Here is an 18240-nt window from a genome sequence, read left to right on the forward strand (position 1 = left end):
TTGTTGCACAAAACCCAAATCCACTCAAATTGGGACACTGTTTAAATCCTAAATAAAAACAATGCAATTATTTCACATGTACATTATATACATCTACGGTACAAATGTAAAGTTCAGTTAAGTTAAAATGCTATCATGCTGAATAAAAACAATGTATCAACAATACCTACACTCTAAAAACAGTTTGGTTAAAAATAACTTTTTGGGTCAAAAATGGACCGATACACAAATTGGGTCAATTTGACCCACTTTCTTGCATTGTTTTGTATAAAACAGCTCTTTTTTTTCTGGGTTGTTTTGTACAAAACTACCATTTTTGGGGGGTTGTTTTTGCAGAAAAAGAGAAAACAAGAGTGTTGTGTCAAATCGACCCAAGTTGTGGACCGGTCCATTTTTGACCCAAAACTGTGTTATTTTCAACCCAACTTTTAGAGTGTAGATACGACGCTGGCTCCTCTGGGCCCGAAGTCATCTGAGACAAACTGACGCAAAGTGGAATCGTGAGCTGTGGTCTGATGAGTCCAGATTTCAAATAGTTTTTTTGAAATCACGGATGCGGTGTCCTCCTGGTCAAAGAGGAAAGGGGCCATCCGGACTGTTGATTAAATGAAGTTGTACACCAAGCAAGAATGGGGAAAAAAAATCCACCAGCAAAGCTTCAACAATTTGTGTCCTCAGTTCCCAAATGCTTGTCGAGCGTTGTGAAAAGCAAAAGTGATGTAACACGCTCGTAAACATGCCCCTGTCCGAGCTTTTATGGAATGCGTTGCAGGCATCACATTCAAACAAACTGTACAATAAATTCAGACACAGGGTCTACCACCCACCTCTGATAGTGGAAAATTGTCAGAAGTCCGAAAATTGTCCAGTCGTCTACATCCCTGCATTTCCTGCCGGTACAGTTCACACAGAATAGCAACAAACACAGAGAATTGCCGGTTTGAATAGTCAGTGTTGAAAGGTCTCAAGTGTAAGATGCTTAGTTTTGGAATATTCTTTTTGTTGAATGTACATACATGCGTCTACATAAATGTACATATTGGCACTTAAAAGTGTAATGGTCCTATTTAGATAAGACATTTCTATACCATCCATATTAATGTTGCTCGCTCATTTCGTGGCTCTGCAATAATGGTTAAATATACAGTTTTGACAACAAAGTTGAGCCTGGGGCTCTTCAAAAAGATACCAATCTTAAAGAAATTAATTACCTCCCTTGTTAATCTTGATATAATTAAATTTCTCCGAGAATGAATCCGTCCGCCGAGCCGCTACGGAGGCGTGCTGACGGAGGCTGGGCTCTCGAGCTGCAGCCTGCCGGCCAGGGGAGCCGGGGAAGCGCGGACCCACTCGTCGCGTCCTACGCCTTTTGCGGGAGAAAAGTTTTCCTGGGGGGACGGGACAAATACCAAAACCTCCCGATTTCTGACTGTGTGAGAATGCGGTGGAACGGCACCAAAGCGCAAGCGCTGCTAATGAAGTCGTCAACACCGTGCCTATCAAAGTGCCGAGTCTCTTGAGACATCACTTCAACTCCTGTTATTACTTTTATTGGGAAGAATGGCTAGCATGTTAGCATTTTGTCGGATCTATTACACCTGAATGCCGGGCAAGAATTAAGAATCCATATCTACAGTATCTGCCTTAGTGATTTGGAATGGGCGAAACTCCCCAAAGATCGGTGTGCCAAGCTTGTTCGGAAAAGTGCATCAACAAAGTATTGAGCAAAGGCGCTGAATAGGTACTATATACATGTGTTGTCCAAGTGTTTTTTTTTTGTTTTGTTTTTGTAGTTTTAATACATTTGCAAAAATAAAAAATGTATTTTTCTTCCCCCTACATTGTCATTACGAGGTGGGGAAAAAATGACTACATTTTGAGATGAGGCTGTAACATAAAATGTGGAAAAAGTAAAATGCTGTGAATAGTGAATACTTTCCGGACACACTGTAAAATGAATATGACTGTGGTTATTCAGGGTACAATCCTTCTATATGCTAGCCTGCCAACTGCTAGCATGCTATCATCTAATCAATTCCAATTAGAAATAGTATCTGAAAACAGAGAAAGGCCTAAAATCCGTATACGTTGATTACACAGGGTACTATGCTAGCATGCCATTTGTTAACATGTTAGCATTTCATCAACCTGATATTTAACCCAAAATAATGACACTACTACTACTAATAATACTAACAATAAGAATATTTAAAGGATACTTTTACTACGTGTGAACCTCTGATTGGCTGGCAGAGGTCACATGGTCTTAACGCCTTAAAAGGAGTGCTAATACGGTTGGTACGTGCCCTGAAGACTCAGCTCACTCGTTGCTTTACATTGATGGCTGCCTCTGTTCTCTTTAGATGTTCATTGCGTTGCCCTCTCGCTCACACACGCTGTCGTGATTTTTTCCGCTTTCTCGGAAAATGGAGAAGAAAAAAAAAAAAAAAAAAAAACACCATCTAAAATTATCTCGTGCAAAAATGTTGGCCGAAAACAAACAAGGCGGTCCATTAGAGAGGCCTGGGTTATTGGCTGCCTCGCCTCTTCTGGTGGCGGCCCCATTAAAAGTGGTAATGTGCGCCCGCAGCCGTGCCTGGGGAGGCACGAGGGGCCACGCCAGGCATATTTCACATGCATCACACACACGCTCATGCTGGAATTAAATAGAGCAATGTTCCCCTAAAAAAAGACTGAAGTACATCTCTTTCTGATGTGCGTCCCGGGCAAAAAAAAAAAAAAAAAAAATCATTGATCTCAGAATGTCCCTTGGCAATTATAAAATATTAAATCCAAGTCGCACTTTTCGTCTCAGCTTAATTTTTTTTCTCTCGCTTTCTCCCCCCTCTCTCTTTCTCTCTCAAGCTTTTCACTGCTTTTGACCAATTTAGAAAAAAAAAAGTTATAAATGATCATCTTGGTGAGAAAAAAAGAAACCCACTTTTCAACACTTCTTTTGTTATGATTCTCGTATTGTTTTTGCACATTGTTAAATGAGGCCTTGAACCACATTTTCCACTAGGTCCATGGCTGCATTCACCTCTTTAATAGTGATATTTTAAATAATAAATTACAATAATGATACTTTTTTTTAATGGCAATTAAAGATGAAGTCAACCCAAACATATTTTTTTTCCAGAATATGTTCTATGCAAGCCCACTAGTTGAAAGAAGGCATTCTGAAAAATATTGCATTTGTGGAATAAGAGTTAATCCACCCGTTTTTAGCCATCTAAGGGGGCAGCCATTTTGTCACTTCTGTCGACTTCAAATGACATCACAACTGCTCAGGGCTCAGGTATCGACCAATCACAGCTGATCTGTTTTCTGAAACTGAGCCGTGATTGGTCGTTGGTCGAAGTGACAAAATGGCCGCCCCCTGAGATGGCTGAAAAGGGGTGGATTTTGCTTTTTAACTCATATTCCACAAATGCAAAATTAATCAGAATGCCGTGTTTCAACTAGTGGGCCTGCTGGGAACATATTCTTGAAAAAAAATGTGTTTAGGTTGATTTCCCTTTAAGAGTGCCTTGAACTACATTATATATCAAGGCTTTGTTTTTGCCTCCTTGATGCCTTATAATATATGATCAAGTATTGGTGGTAATAATTCCGATGAAAAATTATATAATTGTCAAGTGTAGATTAATACGACTAAGAATAATGATCATAATAAAATTTGTTAACGACTCCTACCGTTACTATACTGTACTATCATTTGTATTACCCAGTAATACTAACAAATACAAAAATAAATCAACTTTCCAGTTTCTCCCCCACATGAAAAAAGAGTGAGTACCTTAATCATGTTCCAGCATCGAAGCTCTGCCTACAAGGGACTGCCTGGGTGTAACATTTTTTTTTTTTTTTTTTTTTCCGAGGCGTTTTCCTTGTCTTTCTTATTTAGCTTTTTCAGCAGTGTTTTCTGTGCACTTGCCTCCTTGACCCCTTCATAACCCTCACAGATCCTCCCCCAAATCGTGAACGTGACATGCTTGTCGACAAATATCATCGGCCAGCTGTCTGACACCGACGTGGCTCATTAAGCCCCTGTGCTTGTTTGCCGTTTGCCTAATTAAGACGACAAATCTGTCGCCGAGTGCGTAACGTACACTGCGTCTCCTGCTCTTCTATACGGAGGAGGCGAGGAGAAAGGGATGGCATCCGCTCACTAACGCTCCAACATTTAGCACATCGACTCTGATGTGGGAATTAGACATCCTGTGCTAATTAGGGAGGCCAATTAACTGTGAAAGTCAGGCGTTTTTTTTTTTTTTTTTTGACGAATAATCTCAGCAGAATACAGACATCATCGAGAACGTTATTGGTCTTCAACGGCGAGGACACTTGGATTGTTTTTGGAGGCCTGCCACTTAGCATTAGCTTAGCATTTGCAAAAAAAATGAGTCTAAGAAAGCTTCAAATCAGTCATTGAACTTTCACTTCCTGTTCAATTTTGCCATTGGACCTTGTAGAGTTATGTGATATGTCGTAGGTATGATATAAAACATCTATCGAATGACATCCGGTATATTTTTCATATATTTCATGGTGAAATATTATCATTTTTGAATCTTATGGACATTGTATTTTATAAATAAACAGGGACAAGATCCCAGAAATTTGTGGTGGGTTTTGTTTAGGAGACCTACTTCTGATTGGGGCTCAATTGGGCAAATGACCTCGTAGGACTGTGCCAACTTGAGCCCTGGAATTCGCTGCTTCAAACCAAAATGGCTGACTTCCTGTTTTCTTTTCAGGCATGGGTTCTTGAGACGTTTAAGTGCTTCCCCTCGTGATAAATCTGTCTGCTCAATTTCGTAATACTGGTCAGGTGACACCTCCTTCGGTTTGGGGCTCACGTGGGCGAACTCCGACATGGGATTCATGAGCTTTGGAATTTTCTTAAAATGGCTGCTTCAAACTAAAATGCCCTACTTCCTGGTGCATGGTTTCCTGAGACTTTTTCATGCATGCTGTTAGGATAGATGTGTCCATCCAATTTCATGTTCATTGGTGAAACTGGAATTGGGGGATGTTTTTTATTTATTTTTTCAAATATAATTCCAGAGTGAGTTTTGGGGGTGGGTAACGTCAGGTCCCACTAATATAAACATTTTTCACCAGGATGAACCCATATACCCAAATTGGTGGGTTTTCGGACATATTGAGGTCATTCGGAAGAAGAATAAAAATAAACACAGCGATTCCGAGAAGGATCATGTCTGCGTCTCTCAACTCCCATTCTGACCATTTTGATTCATGATCACATGTATATTTGATTTGATATCATCAATTATGGATCCGCTGGACTAATGAACCACTGATAGGACTTTGGCAGAGTAGTTGGGAATTGCTGGACATGACTTCTTGTCATTGGTTTGGGAAAAAAAAGGTTCAAGTCGAAATGAGCCAAATTGGACCCAGGAATTAGACTGATCCATTGTGGTTGATAATGTCCAAGATGGTGTGGGCTAGGTTCATTGAAGACTCTTAAATGTCCTTAAGCGTGAATGCAAGTGTGAAGGGTGTACCCCGCCTCTCGCCCAATGTCTGGCTGGATGAACTTCCAGCCGACTTTGCACCAAGTCCGGCCACGTGGCGGCGCTCTCTGCTCACTCGCCGCCCCCGAAATGGGAAGCCGCCGTTGCACTGCAAATGGCCAAGGGTGTGTTCCCGAGCTGTTTGGATACCAGGCGATGCTGGAGGTGTGTTTGCCGGGCCGCCGTCGGGCAACTCCCCAGCGGCGTCGCCCGCCTCAGGTGCAGGAAGGAATAGACTTCATGTACGAGTAATTATTGTCGCAGACAAGGGTGTGGATTTAAAGTGTGTCAATATGTAGATAAGCCCTTTATACACACGAACGCGCAACTGCCTCGAAAATGATGCACGGTTGCCAAAATGCTGCGCAGGTAAGATGCGAGCCTTCTGGGCCCGCTGTGGAGGGAAGGCGGGAGGGAACGGGCGTTCCAGGGAGATGGGAAACCGTAAGGCTTGGCGCTAAAATCTCGCATCCACGGAATCCAAACCATGATACAAAGTGCTCCTCTTTTGTTTTAACAGTTCACTGGAAGGACATTCTCCACTCCCAAGTAATTTATTAGCATCCATATGAATGGCTCTTTGTGAGTGAGTGTGTACAAATTCACATGGTGATAAATAGGTGGGGGCAGCAGGGTCTGTTTATGTCCCCGAAGGTACGTTCTATAGACTGATGTACCCACCCTTTGGGCTGATTATTAATCCGACTGCAGCCTTCCCCAAACTTTTAAAGCCAATCACCACGACAAGATACAGACTTACGGTGTTCTTATCCAAATGTGGGAGGAAAAAAAACATATGTATACTGTATCTGTATTTGTTTTAGTGTAGTATTTTTTAAAAACTAAGTTAGTTTTTATGATTTATATAGTTAAAGAGCAACACATAAGCAAATAACACTGAAAATGTGAAGCCCTTTGAGACTTTTCTGTGATTAAGAACTATATAAATAAATTTGACTTGATTTGACTTGTCTCTGAAAAAAATATTGGACTTTTTTAATATGTACCTTCTCTGTTTTTGTTTTATTAAATGTATCATTTTTAATGAATAGGTTGTTTTCATAAGAAATAAGTTAAATAAACTGCATTGAACCTTTTTATTAAAAAAAAAAAAACAGGGCTCCTATAATTTTTTTCTTGCAGATTTTTATTTTACAAGCTACATTTTTATGATTTATTCCAATAGTAGACGTAAAAATGCATTCACTACCTTGTGTTTTTTTGCGGTTTCTGGCCGTACCGATATGGAAAGCCGAGTTCGTGAACCTAACGTATGTGCGTTTATCTACATGTTTTTGTACCGTGGTAAGAAGTCGGGCTAGATAGTGACAACTTGCAAAACTCCAAACACAAAGGACTGAATCGAGATTCCCAGAAGCTTTTCGCTGTGATTTTCAGTAAGTGTCAAAAACTCATCGAGCACACGCTTGTGTCAAAAAGTACAATTTAACAAAGTCAAAAAGTTACAACGATCCCACCCCGGAATTCCTTTTGAACGATGCGCAACACCAAATGTCGTAAAAGTCAAATCAACCGGGATCTTTTGTCTGAAGCCAGTTTATCTCCGAAAAACCAGCGCCGCCTCTTGCCCCGCCAGCATGCCAGATAAAACGCCCGTGACACTGGGGGTCACAAACGTTGGAACGAACCCACGAATATTCCATCACAATGCCGGTTCATCTTTCTGGGCCGTCTTTATTAAACATGACTGCACGACTCTACTGGTTCCCCCAGTAGGGTCTCGGAATTTCATCAGAGCTGCTCTTGCTCAGACAGACAAGTCACATCAGGTGCACGGGGACCAGCTACGGCAGTTTAGATTGTCAAGCCCCGTGAAAGCTACGCAGTATCAAAAATGGCCCCGTTTATATCGATTTAAGATCAAGGATCAGCAACTTCTGTCGGTGATAAAGGCATCATGTTTATTCATGGAAAAACGAGTTGAAATGTGACCAAAAAAAAAAAAAAAATTCTTTTTCAGTACCGTCATTCTTTTTTATTGTTTTCCTTTTTTTTTAATGTAAAATTGTGTTTTATAATTCATAGAATTGAATAATAATACTTAAAAATAATAATAAGATAATAATCATTATTATTTTATTATTATAAAATAATATATTTTATAAGAATAAAATTATAAAATAAAAATAATAATACTGAAAAAGAAATGATAAATGACATACCTGTTTTTTGTTTATTAAACTAATTTTCCTGGATGTTTTTTTTCAAAAATCAATAAATAATAAAAATATCAAATACATTTTTGTAATCTTTTTATTTTGGGGAAACAACATCGGGTTCCCTTCCCTTTCTTATTAATTGTTTTGAATTTCATTTTTTTTTTGGCGAAGTCCGCAGACCACAAACGTCTTCCATCTACCATCTGCATATCTCTCGGCGCTTCCCCTTTTCGCTTTGGCGCACCCTCCCTACCTCGTGGTAGCACACCCCCATCGCTAATTAGGCCGTTTTTGGACCCGCTTGGTCATTTCCGCGCGCTACCTTTTTCGATGGCGAACTAGTGGTCGGAGCATTTGTCGTGAAAGACATCAAAGGGGCGGACCCGCCAGCCTGAAAAACACCAACCCGCCACTATTAACTGAGTCGCCACCCTCTCATTCAACTTGAATTAAAAATTAAAAAGTGACGGTGCGCCATTGGACGTGCGGCGGCATGCGCAAAACCAACACGATCTCATTAGCCAAAGCGCTTCTGAAGACGAGTGCTCTGACTTGAGACTCATTACGCTTCTCCTGTTTTATAACTCTTAATTGGGTTCATTTTCTATATGAAACGCTTTGAATATTTAATGTGGGCAAAAAAGTTGTACTTGCGATACTTGGCCTCGTGTTAATCGTCCAGCTCGGAAAGCCATTAGTGACTCGGGAGTAACTTTTTTTTTTTCTTTTTTTGCAACTGTTATTTGCGATGCTGCTTATAACGAAGCACGGCTAAGAACAAAACACCGGACTCTGAGGCTGCTTAGCTGCATCCGGTGTCTTGAACCAGTGCTGGGTTAGAGAAATAAAGAAATCTGGAATGAAATATGCTACCTGGTGTCATAAGGCATGGTGACGGATCCACATTAAAGGAGAATGACCCAAAACGCAGAACACAAAACTGGCTACGAACTAAACATGGAACTTTGGAAGAAAAAAAGGCTACCGTGGAGGTGGGTCCTCCGACAGGATAAATAGCCCAAACACACAGCTCAAAATAACCAAGAATGGGCTAAGAAAAAAAAACATTGGACGCCCGGGATGCGTTACTCCATCCGGCAGAGTGTTTTTTGAAACCACACCGTGTACAATGAAATCTCAATACTATAAAGTCTGTGAAAAGAAACCTGGCAGCAGGGGATATTTTTCTGGATTTAGTAACAAGGTGTCTTAAGAGCTTGGTCTCAGGTCACGTGTCGTCCAACGGGATAAAAACCCCCAAAATATCCCCCCCAAGTATGGCTAAGAACAAAAGATCGCTTTCTGGGGCCGCTTTGCTGCATCCGGCACAGAAAGTTCGAAATCTCTGCAGGGTTACAATCAAACATCAAGACTAAACCCAGGCACTCTCGTGTGTGAGGCTAGGCGCTAGCGCTAACGCGCCGCCACGAGAACCAATATGGGAGCATTCAATGTTAGCAAGCCGCTGTGCTAAATAACAGCTAATTAAGCCTTAAAGTGGCTCCAAGGGGTTGTAAAAAAAGTGTTTCCAGGCAGGGGAAGTTTGCTTTTGTTTGGAAGGCAGGTTCCGGGTGTTTAGCTGCGGTGACCTCGTGACTGTCTTCTGAGGAATTGTGCATGTGCGCCGCTCCCCCTTCCCGAACCCGCAGGAGAGTGAGCGCCCCCGGGCCGGTCCTTTCATCTTAGCGCTAACCTGTGGACTTTGAAACTCAGGGCGATGGAATTGCAGCTTTGTCAGTACACCGCTAATTAGAAAATTCCTGACCCGGAGCGAAGATGTTTTAATTATGTGTTGTGTCAACGAGTTTGCAGATTTAATCCGCCGTTGATACACACTGCTGCATTGTGGGAGCCAGAGTGGAACTGCGTCTTTCTCCCTCCCGGAGCCCACTACCACCCCCCCCCCCCCTTCCTCCTATTCGCGCCACCTTTGTCAAACGCCATCACACGCTCAAGTGGCCAACTAAGACGAGGAGCTAATGCGCTAGCTGGCGTAAAAAGCTGGTCCGCTTCGTTCCCCCTAAACCGTCCCCCCCCCAACCCCCACCACCCCACCGCACTTCTCCACAATGTGACAGCGGCTCTGTAGCAGTGAGTCAGTGCAAGGCAAGGCAGGAAGGGGTTAAGCAGAAATTGAGCGGGGGATGCTGGGGGGCAGCAGCGCTGCAGAACACAGCAGTGTTCGTGCGAAGGCAAGTCATTTCCCGAAACACTGCAGACACATGGCCTGCGGCGCTCCAAAACCTTTGGAGACCAAAATGGCTTGCAGGAGTTAGAAGTAATAAGGTGTTCTTTTTTTTTTTTTTTTTTTTTTTTTTTTGGGGAGGGGGGGGGGCTTTTTTGCCTTCTTTCTCCTTGACTGAAATCCAGCGTGGTTGCTATGCATTGCCACGGAACTGCCGAGCTGTTTTTGTGCTTTATACGCTATAAATGGGTTCTGGGAGCGGCCCTCTCCAAACATATGCTATCCCTTTACTCGCGGAATAAATACAAGTAGTTTGTTGTGGAAGTCGGCCCCTTCAATCCCTTCAACGTTTCTTTTTGTGGACCGCAAGATGACATGAAGCAGGACACTGGCGTAGAGGTGTCTGGAATCGATGCAGGGTACAAACGAAATCTCCAGATTGTCTTGGCATTCTGGGGCTTTCTGGCAAGTCACCTCAGTTTTATTGTCACAGAAGCAAAAAAAAAAAAAAATGAGCATGGTAAGAAAAGGCGTTTTAAGCTAGTTGTGTGCATCCAGCACCAGAGTCTTGTCTTGTCTATGAAATCCCAAGACTAGTAAGGCATTCTGAACCCGTTTTGCAAATCACACAAACGGTGTTAACCGAAGCAGAAAAGGAAAATAAGACTAAAACGATTGGGCTATTTTGCTGCATCCGGCACCGGAGCGTAAGATCGGAAACGCACAGTCCACCACGGGGTCAGATAGTTTGCCACCCATTCCAAAGGGAACACAAACTGAAACATACCGCTTGGTGGCAATAGCAGACTACGGCGAACGTATTTTGAGAACCTTCACAAGGAAAATGCCGAAGCGCACCCCAATGCTCGGTTGAAACAAGCTGATATCTTGAAAATCTTCCAAATGAAAACAGCTCACAGAAACAAAACAAACCGCCTGATTGAAACAAGACACTTGTAGGTCCGAAATTTCAGAACTCTTTTTGACGGTAATGCCCAAAACGGACAATCAAATGGAACCAGGAGACGGCGGGTCAGCAACATCAGACTCTTTACAATCGAAATTGCAAAAAAATAAAAAAATAAATAAAAGTCTACCGACCCAGACTGTACTGCTCGGTGGAAACAGGAAATCTTGGAATTTCGTTGTAACTTGCACATATTCGAGACAAATATGTCAAATTTATGTCTTGTCAGTTTCATTGACCCTTGTGGGTTTTTCTTTGTGCCATGTGACTCGTTGATGTGGCAAATTATGCAATTTCTCTTTTTTTTTTGGGGGGGGGGGGGGCGTTAGATGTCTACTGAAAGAAACGTCAAATGGATTCAAGCCAATGACTTTCACAACAAACTACTTGTAGATGGTCCTAAAGCAAAAGACATATTTGAAAAGGCGCGCTCACAAAGCATATTAACTCATTCACTGCCAAGGACATCATTCATTTATCTTTTCGCAGTCCGGCCATTCCATACCAGGAACTTATTCCCTTATTTTTAAATACTTTTCAAACATCAGCGTAAAAGAGGATCTGGCACTGAATGAGCGTTTGTTTGCCAATGAAGCACCAATCAGCCAAAACAGTAAAATGAGCCGATTTGTCAAGAGGGTCGCCGAACGTACCCGGCGCACTGTACGCCATCATAACAAAAATAAATAAATAAAAAATAAACACTATAGGTCAGATATTTCGGGACCCTTTTACAAAATCGCCGCGTGTCATTCAGTTGGAAACAGGACACGGCGGCTCACATCTTACCACGGGAAAGCCTTCATGGCATTCAATCTAATGGAACTGAACTGTCCCGCTTGGTCGGAACCGAACAGTTTCGACCGTTTAACTGTTTCCAAGTAAACAGCGCGGTTCGGTTCTGCTCTCCGCAATTGTTTTATCGGAAAGATTCTCCACCATTCAGTTTGCCTTCCGTGGCCCGTCCGTCCATTGTAAAGGGTGGGAAATATCTCACTCCTGTTTCCACCGAGCAGCACGGTTCAGTTTGGTTTGCTCTGCATTTATTTGGCGTTTCCATGGTAAAGGCTCCTTGAAATGTTCAATTTTATGGGGGGGGAAGAAGCACCATCTGTCTTTGCATATCTTGACCTACATTGCTTTTTAACATCAAAATGGAACCAGTGTCTTTGCCTTTTCTCTTAAGTTTGGATAGCAATGGTAGTTCCATAGAAGGGGAACCTGTCAAGGCAACAGAGGCCTTTTGTCCTTTTCGAAACTCTCGGTGATTACGGGTGGACCGAACCATTTCATTCCCTTTCTGGTTGTGTTAATCTTGGCATCTTGGCCGCTTGGCTTCAAAGAGGTGCTCTGCCTCATAATCTGATCATGTACATCTGTGAATTATTATTATAATTCTTGATACATTTATTAGAGCTGAATAAACTCCACATCAAATACATCACCCTGGCAATGTTGGAGTGCCCGGGGCCAATCAGCCGACATCTGTTAACTCTTTCAAAATGGCCTCATCCAGCGTGTCTGTGGGCGTTTGGCAAAGAGGGGGCCGGGGAGGGCAAGGCAAGAGAGCGAGAGAAGAAGTCTCTGTTGCTGATTAATGGCGGCCGTAGGAGAGACGTTTTGGGCCAAGTGCAGAGATTAAGGGGGGGGGGGGGCTGAGGGCAGGGGCGGCGGAGTTGTTGCATTAGGCTCGGCACTGTAAACAGTGCAGAGGGATGAGGCAGCGTTCCTTAGCTCAAATGCGGTGTGTAGGCGAACGTGTGGGAAAGCGCCGACGCCTGGCGCTCGCTCACTCACTCATTGCCGTTTCCATCGTAAAGTCCGTTATCAAACCCGTTATGACCCGTTTCCGCTGTGCAGTACTGTGTAGTAAAGTTTTGGGGGGGGGGGGGGGGTTCCAACCACAGTACCCGTTGTGTCCCGCTTCACGCTAGGGATGTAACGACGAATCGATAAAAATGGATTCAAACCGATTAATCGAATAATCGCTTTGAATAGAGACGAGAGGAACTTGGACATCTCGGCACTCACGAGCCCTGTACAGCAACACCGAAGAAAAGACAACATACCTAGGTCATTAGAATATATTAGAGCGCTAAATAATGATGTCTTTCAAATTTTTTTTTCCATTCCAGGCGCGTAGCACATTTTGAATGTGTAGATCAAATTATGCGCTTGCGCCCAACATCATTGCCTTTTGCGTTTGTGGATGGCTGCGGCACCACACGAGCGCACGGGTGACAAGCATGCTAGCGATTTTAAAAAAATCGCATCAAATCGAAAATTGGGAACTGAAAATCGAAAGCTGAATCGAATCGGGGCTTCAGTGAATCGTTACAGCCCTACATCACGCTTCAGTCTGGTTTGGTTAAAAATGGCCGGAAAAACATTTGCTGCGTCCAACTTCGGAGGTTGCAAAGGAACCCGGCTTGCGAAGTGCCCTTCGGAGGACTCAGCCGAGGAATTTTTTGACACAGCTATCGGGTCTTGATCCGTAGTTTCCACCGAGCTGTACGTTTTTTGCACCATAGCCAACTCAACTTAATACAAAAGAAAATACATGGTCTATGTGTTCTGCTGTATTTGTCCTTCTTTGCCTTCAGCAGAGACATTAGAGTTTAACATGTTTTTTTTTTGTTGTTTTATTTTCACCGCCATCAAAGTAATAATGTTGCATCATCAAATGCATCATGAAGGCGTATCGAGTCCTCAGCCAACATGGGAGAACGACGCCATTTTTCCCTTCAGCATCCGCAGCGTTTTGCACTTCGCCGAGACTCGTAGCCATCATGCCGCTACCTGGGGAAATGTGTGTGCGCGCACATGCGCGTGTGTGCGCGCGTGTGGTGATGTAGTGCTGAGGCAGCAGGTTGGCCGGGGCGGGGGCCGATCTGAAGTGTGTGCCTGGCAAAGCGGGCTATTAACCCACCGCCCTAAGCCGTGACCTGGGCCAAATCCAATATTGGCTCCGGCATCAAGGCGCTAGGTGCCACTCGGGGTTCAAAGCCCGAGATCATCAAGAAGCACTCACCGCCGCCCCCTGTCAACGGCGCCTTCCGCCCCCCCCCCCCCACCACCGCCCACCCCCTACCCCCTCACACAATAAAGCGCTCAAATGTGAATTCCTTCGGACACCGACGAGCATCACCGCCGCTCGGCTGGGGACTGGCGAGCAGAAGCGGGGAGGAAGACGGGAAACGGGGTCAGTGATACTGTCGCGCGCCGCATGGCAATGTAGCGTGTTTGCTAACCCAGGGCACCGTGTTTAGTCGCGTATTTCACATTCAGTTTCACTTTGAACGTAATTGTCTGCATTGTCCACGATAAAAAAAAAAATTTTTAAAAAAAGAAGAAAACATGCGAGGCAAAAAGAAATTGCTGCTTTCAAACATCCACCCTCAACGCGAGAAACGTGCTTGCTAATGTGGCCCGTTGTTAGCTTACAAGCACAGTTGGCAATGTAGCCGTGAGATGAACGTATGAACAAGTAAAGGCCTCCATGCTAAATTCCCCGCCTCCCCCTCCTCCTCCTCCTCCTCCTCCTCAGGTCCACTGAGCTCTATGTTCCTGTTCCTGCAAACAAGTCAAACGTCTAAAGCGATGTATCGAAAGTATTCCCGCGCCTTCCGTAGGATGGATATGTCGTGTGACGTGACGCCTGGGAGCGCCCATCAACAGATAAAATGACAGATGCTGCTTTTTGCCTCGTGGATCCGACTTGCTCCTCATTTTTTTTTTTTTTTTCCTCTTCTTCGCTTTCCCTTTCACCCGCTGTGACCTGACAGTACTGACATTTTCGGCTTTTTTTCTTTTTTTTTTTTTTTTACATTTTCCATTGTAAAGGGTTCCGAAATATCCGAGCCTCAGTGTCCTCTTTCTACCCAGCAGTACAGCTCGGTCCCGTTTGGCATGCATTAGTCCAAAAATCGGACTCGTAGCATTCTGTTTCAACCAGCTGTTTGGTGTTTCCGTCATAAAATATAAAAAAAAATATCAGATGCCAGGAATTCATTTAGACTTATTTAGATTGTTTTCCAAATTTTTTCGTTAGGGTAAAAGAGGGTCTGAAAATGTCTGGCGTTGAATGAGTTAAAAATATTGTTGGCGGGTATCGTTGGAAAAAAAAGTGAAATACATGTACATCATTTATTTTGATAAATGCTCATAAAAGTAGCCTGAACATCAATTTATTGTCACCTTTGGTAGCTTTTGAAGACATCTTGTCAAACACAAAAGAGATTTTTGTCAGTTTTGTCGAATGCGGAATTTGATTGCACGCACAGTGCAACCATAGTTTTTGGGGCCTTTCCGTTGTAAATGGTCCGGAAATACCTGAACCAAATTTCGGAGCAGTTGTCTGTTTGATACGCATTTTTTGGTGTTAAACTTTCACCACTGACTCTGACCATAAACCTACCCATATCTAACCAAAACCCCCGACCCTTACCCTCACACTTATCCTAACCCGTATCATAAATCGGCTATGATGCAACATTGCCGGCATCTGCTTTGATTTTTGTTTCCGGTCCTCAGCGCTATTTCCCGGTTGTGCTTGGTCACCGCGGATACCAAGGTATAGTCTCTTGGTGCGCTTAGGGACTTTCCCGTACAGGCGCTGACCTTTCGGTGTTCATTTGTGTCACTGGAGGCTAGCGTCGCCCCCTGTCGCCGCAGGAAGCACTCGCCCCTCGCTCCTCGCCACACTCAACGTTTCCCTCGTTTCCCGCGGCCAGTCCCTGTCCATCTGCCCAGGTGCATGCATGGCTTTGATTGGTCGACTCCGCTGCGCTGTCACCGTTGCTTCCTCGTGATTGGCGGTAATTGGCGCGGCCGTGGGCGGGCTCATCTTTCACATACGCTCAAGCTGTGACTGACGCGATTGGAATGAGACGCACCCCCTTTCCAAATGTGGACCACATAGTGGAAGGAATCGTGTTCAGTAACGGCGCTTTGTATTCAAAATAACAATTTTTTTAATGTTTTTTTTTTTTTTTTTTTTAATTTTGATTCCCCCTGAATATTTTACTACAAGCAAATCGTTGCTGTCCTGTGAAAAACGTTTTTTTTTCAAATTTTTTTTTTTCAAATTTTCTTATTTTTATGTGAATGGTGTTGAATAAGCGGGCTTTTTTTTTTTTTTTTTTTTTTTTTTTTCTCCCTGAAAACCAAAAATTCTGGAGAAAATGCAACGTTTTCCCTTTTTTCCTTGTCGAAAAAGGCAATATGAACGACAGCAATCTTTTTCCCTCGTCTCTCTGGAAGCGCGTTTGGTAAGCGATTTACAGTAAGTAACGTTGTCAAGGTTTGCCGAGTCCGCTGGTAGACGGTTCAAACGCGTCACATGTGAACAATTAGGTCCCGTCCGCACCGTGTGCTGTGTTTATACAATGTTGCAATCAGCGTAATCGTCCACACTCCGTCTTGTTTACTTCACTTCGACTTGGCACTCGACCACCTTTCTTTTCATGCGCGCGCTAATTGATTCCCATCAGCTGCTATGTAGCCGCCCGTGTTCCTTCTTTATAGAACAACAAACACAAAGAGCCACGATGAGTGGTATTGTTTATTAGCAGTGACTGCCGATAGCCGTCCAAGCCCTAAAAGCTTTGTTTTTCCCTGCTGTTGCGAAGGTTTTTTTTCTCAGATAGCCGAAAGGGCAAAATAATCTGAAATCTCACATCCGATAACATTTTGACCAGTAGACATTCCTTTTCATCAACACTCGTGGAATGTAGTGAATGGAGAGACTACTTGAAGCGCTGTTTACGCCCCAGTGTTGTGGTTCACCAAGGAAACGATCCCAAAGACAATAAAGTCCAATAGTATGAGCTCACTCAAACAGAAAAGCCAACATAGAATGTTTCTTGTTTAGTCTAGTTTTAATTTTTAATCTCAACATACGCAGAAAGCAATGGCGGACAATACCTTTTTTATATTTTATTTTTGGAATATGACCTTTAACTCATTCACTGCCAGACATTTTCAGACCCTCTTTTACCATAACATTACAAACAAATTGAAAAAAATATATATGAATAAATTCCTGGGATTGAATGGCCGGACTGTGAAAAGACAAGTCAATTTGTCAATGGCAGTGAATGAGTTAATAGAAAAATGCTTTTTTTTTTTCTCAAATAAATCACCTTTGTACTTAATTAGTTTTCTGATTTTTTTTTTTTTTTTTTTTTCCAGGGCATTTAAAAAAAAAAAAAAATCCCTGAAAAATACGGCATTTTCTCTTGACGTTTTCTGAAAAATTAGCCTATTTTTTTCGTTGCATTAAAAAAAAAAAAATCCCTGAAAAATATGGCATTATCTCTTGAAGTTTTCTGAAAAATTTGCCTATTTTTTTGCAGGGCATTTAAAAAAAATCCCTGAAAAATATGGCATTTTCTCTTGAGGTTTTCTGAAAAATTTGCTTAGTTCTTTTTTTTTTCAGGGCATTTAAAAAAAAAAGAATCCCCTGAAAAATATGGCATTTTCTCTTGAAGTTTTCAGAAAAATTTGCCTATTTTTTTCAGGACATTTAAAAAAAAAAATCCCCTGAAAAATATGGCATTTTCGCTTGATGTTTTCTGAAAACTTAGATTAGTTCTTTTTTTTCAGGGCATTTAAAAAAAATCCCCTGAAAAATATGACCTTTTTGTCTTGAAGAGACCTGTGGGACTTTTATGTCAGTTTTGGGGTCAAATTGAAAAAATAAAAATCATCTTTTTGAGATTAAGGAGTCAAGATTTTTATTTGGTATATGCGTAATAAAAGCATATTACTTTTGCTAATCTCCCTCCACTTATACAAAGGATATCAAAAATAAAAACTGCAATTTTAGGTAATTAAGGATAAATCGTGAAGAAAATTGGGTGGTTAGGCAATGTAACTCCCAAATTTTAAAACGATTAAAAAAAAAAAAAAATCACAGTGTATTCAAATCCGACAGTAGTAACAGTCGACTTAATTGAAAAAAAAAAAAAAGTACGTACTGTATTTAGTTTTCAAAAATGCAGGCATTCGACTATTAAATTGCCGGGTGCCGAGATATTGCACAGTGTAAACGTTCAAGTGAGCAGGACTCCGGAAGAAAAATGTTGCGCAATGTCACAGCTTGTGATGTCATTTCTTCAAGAGTTTGATGGCATGTGGGTACATTTTTTTTTTTTTTTTTTTTTTTTTTTCAAGTCTTGTTCTAGCTGTGATGCTCCTGTGGCATCTGCCAATTGGAAGAAGTTTGAAAAGTGGCGCAACTGTCAGATCTGTGGTGTCGTGAAGTGAAAGCCACTCCACAGATGTGTTGTGCCGTTTTCATGACACCCAGGACACTCCGCCACCTTTTGTTTTTGCCTGAGGCGGTCTCCGCTGTAGATGGCG

At 42.5% G+C, this 18240-nt stretch overlaps 1 protein-coding gene across 5 annotated transcripts in view; it reads left to right on the forward strand.

Moving 5' to 3' along the window:
• Positions 1 to 18240, forward strand: part of LOC147149614 (transcription initiation factor TFIID subunit 4) — an 89233-nt gene that overhangs the window by 67552 nt on the left and 3441 nt on the right. The window lies entirely within an intron of this gene.

The sequence above is a fragment of the Filicampus tigris genome, chromosome 3 (assembly GCF_054856515.1).
Source record: "Filicampus tigris isolate MCC_2025a chromosome 3, RoL_Ftig_1.0, whole genome shotgun sequence".
Classification (NCBI taxonomy): Eukaryota; Metazoa; Chordata; class Actinopteri; order Syngnathiformes; family Syngnathidae; genus Filicampus; species Filicampus tigris.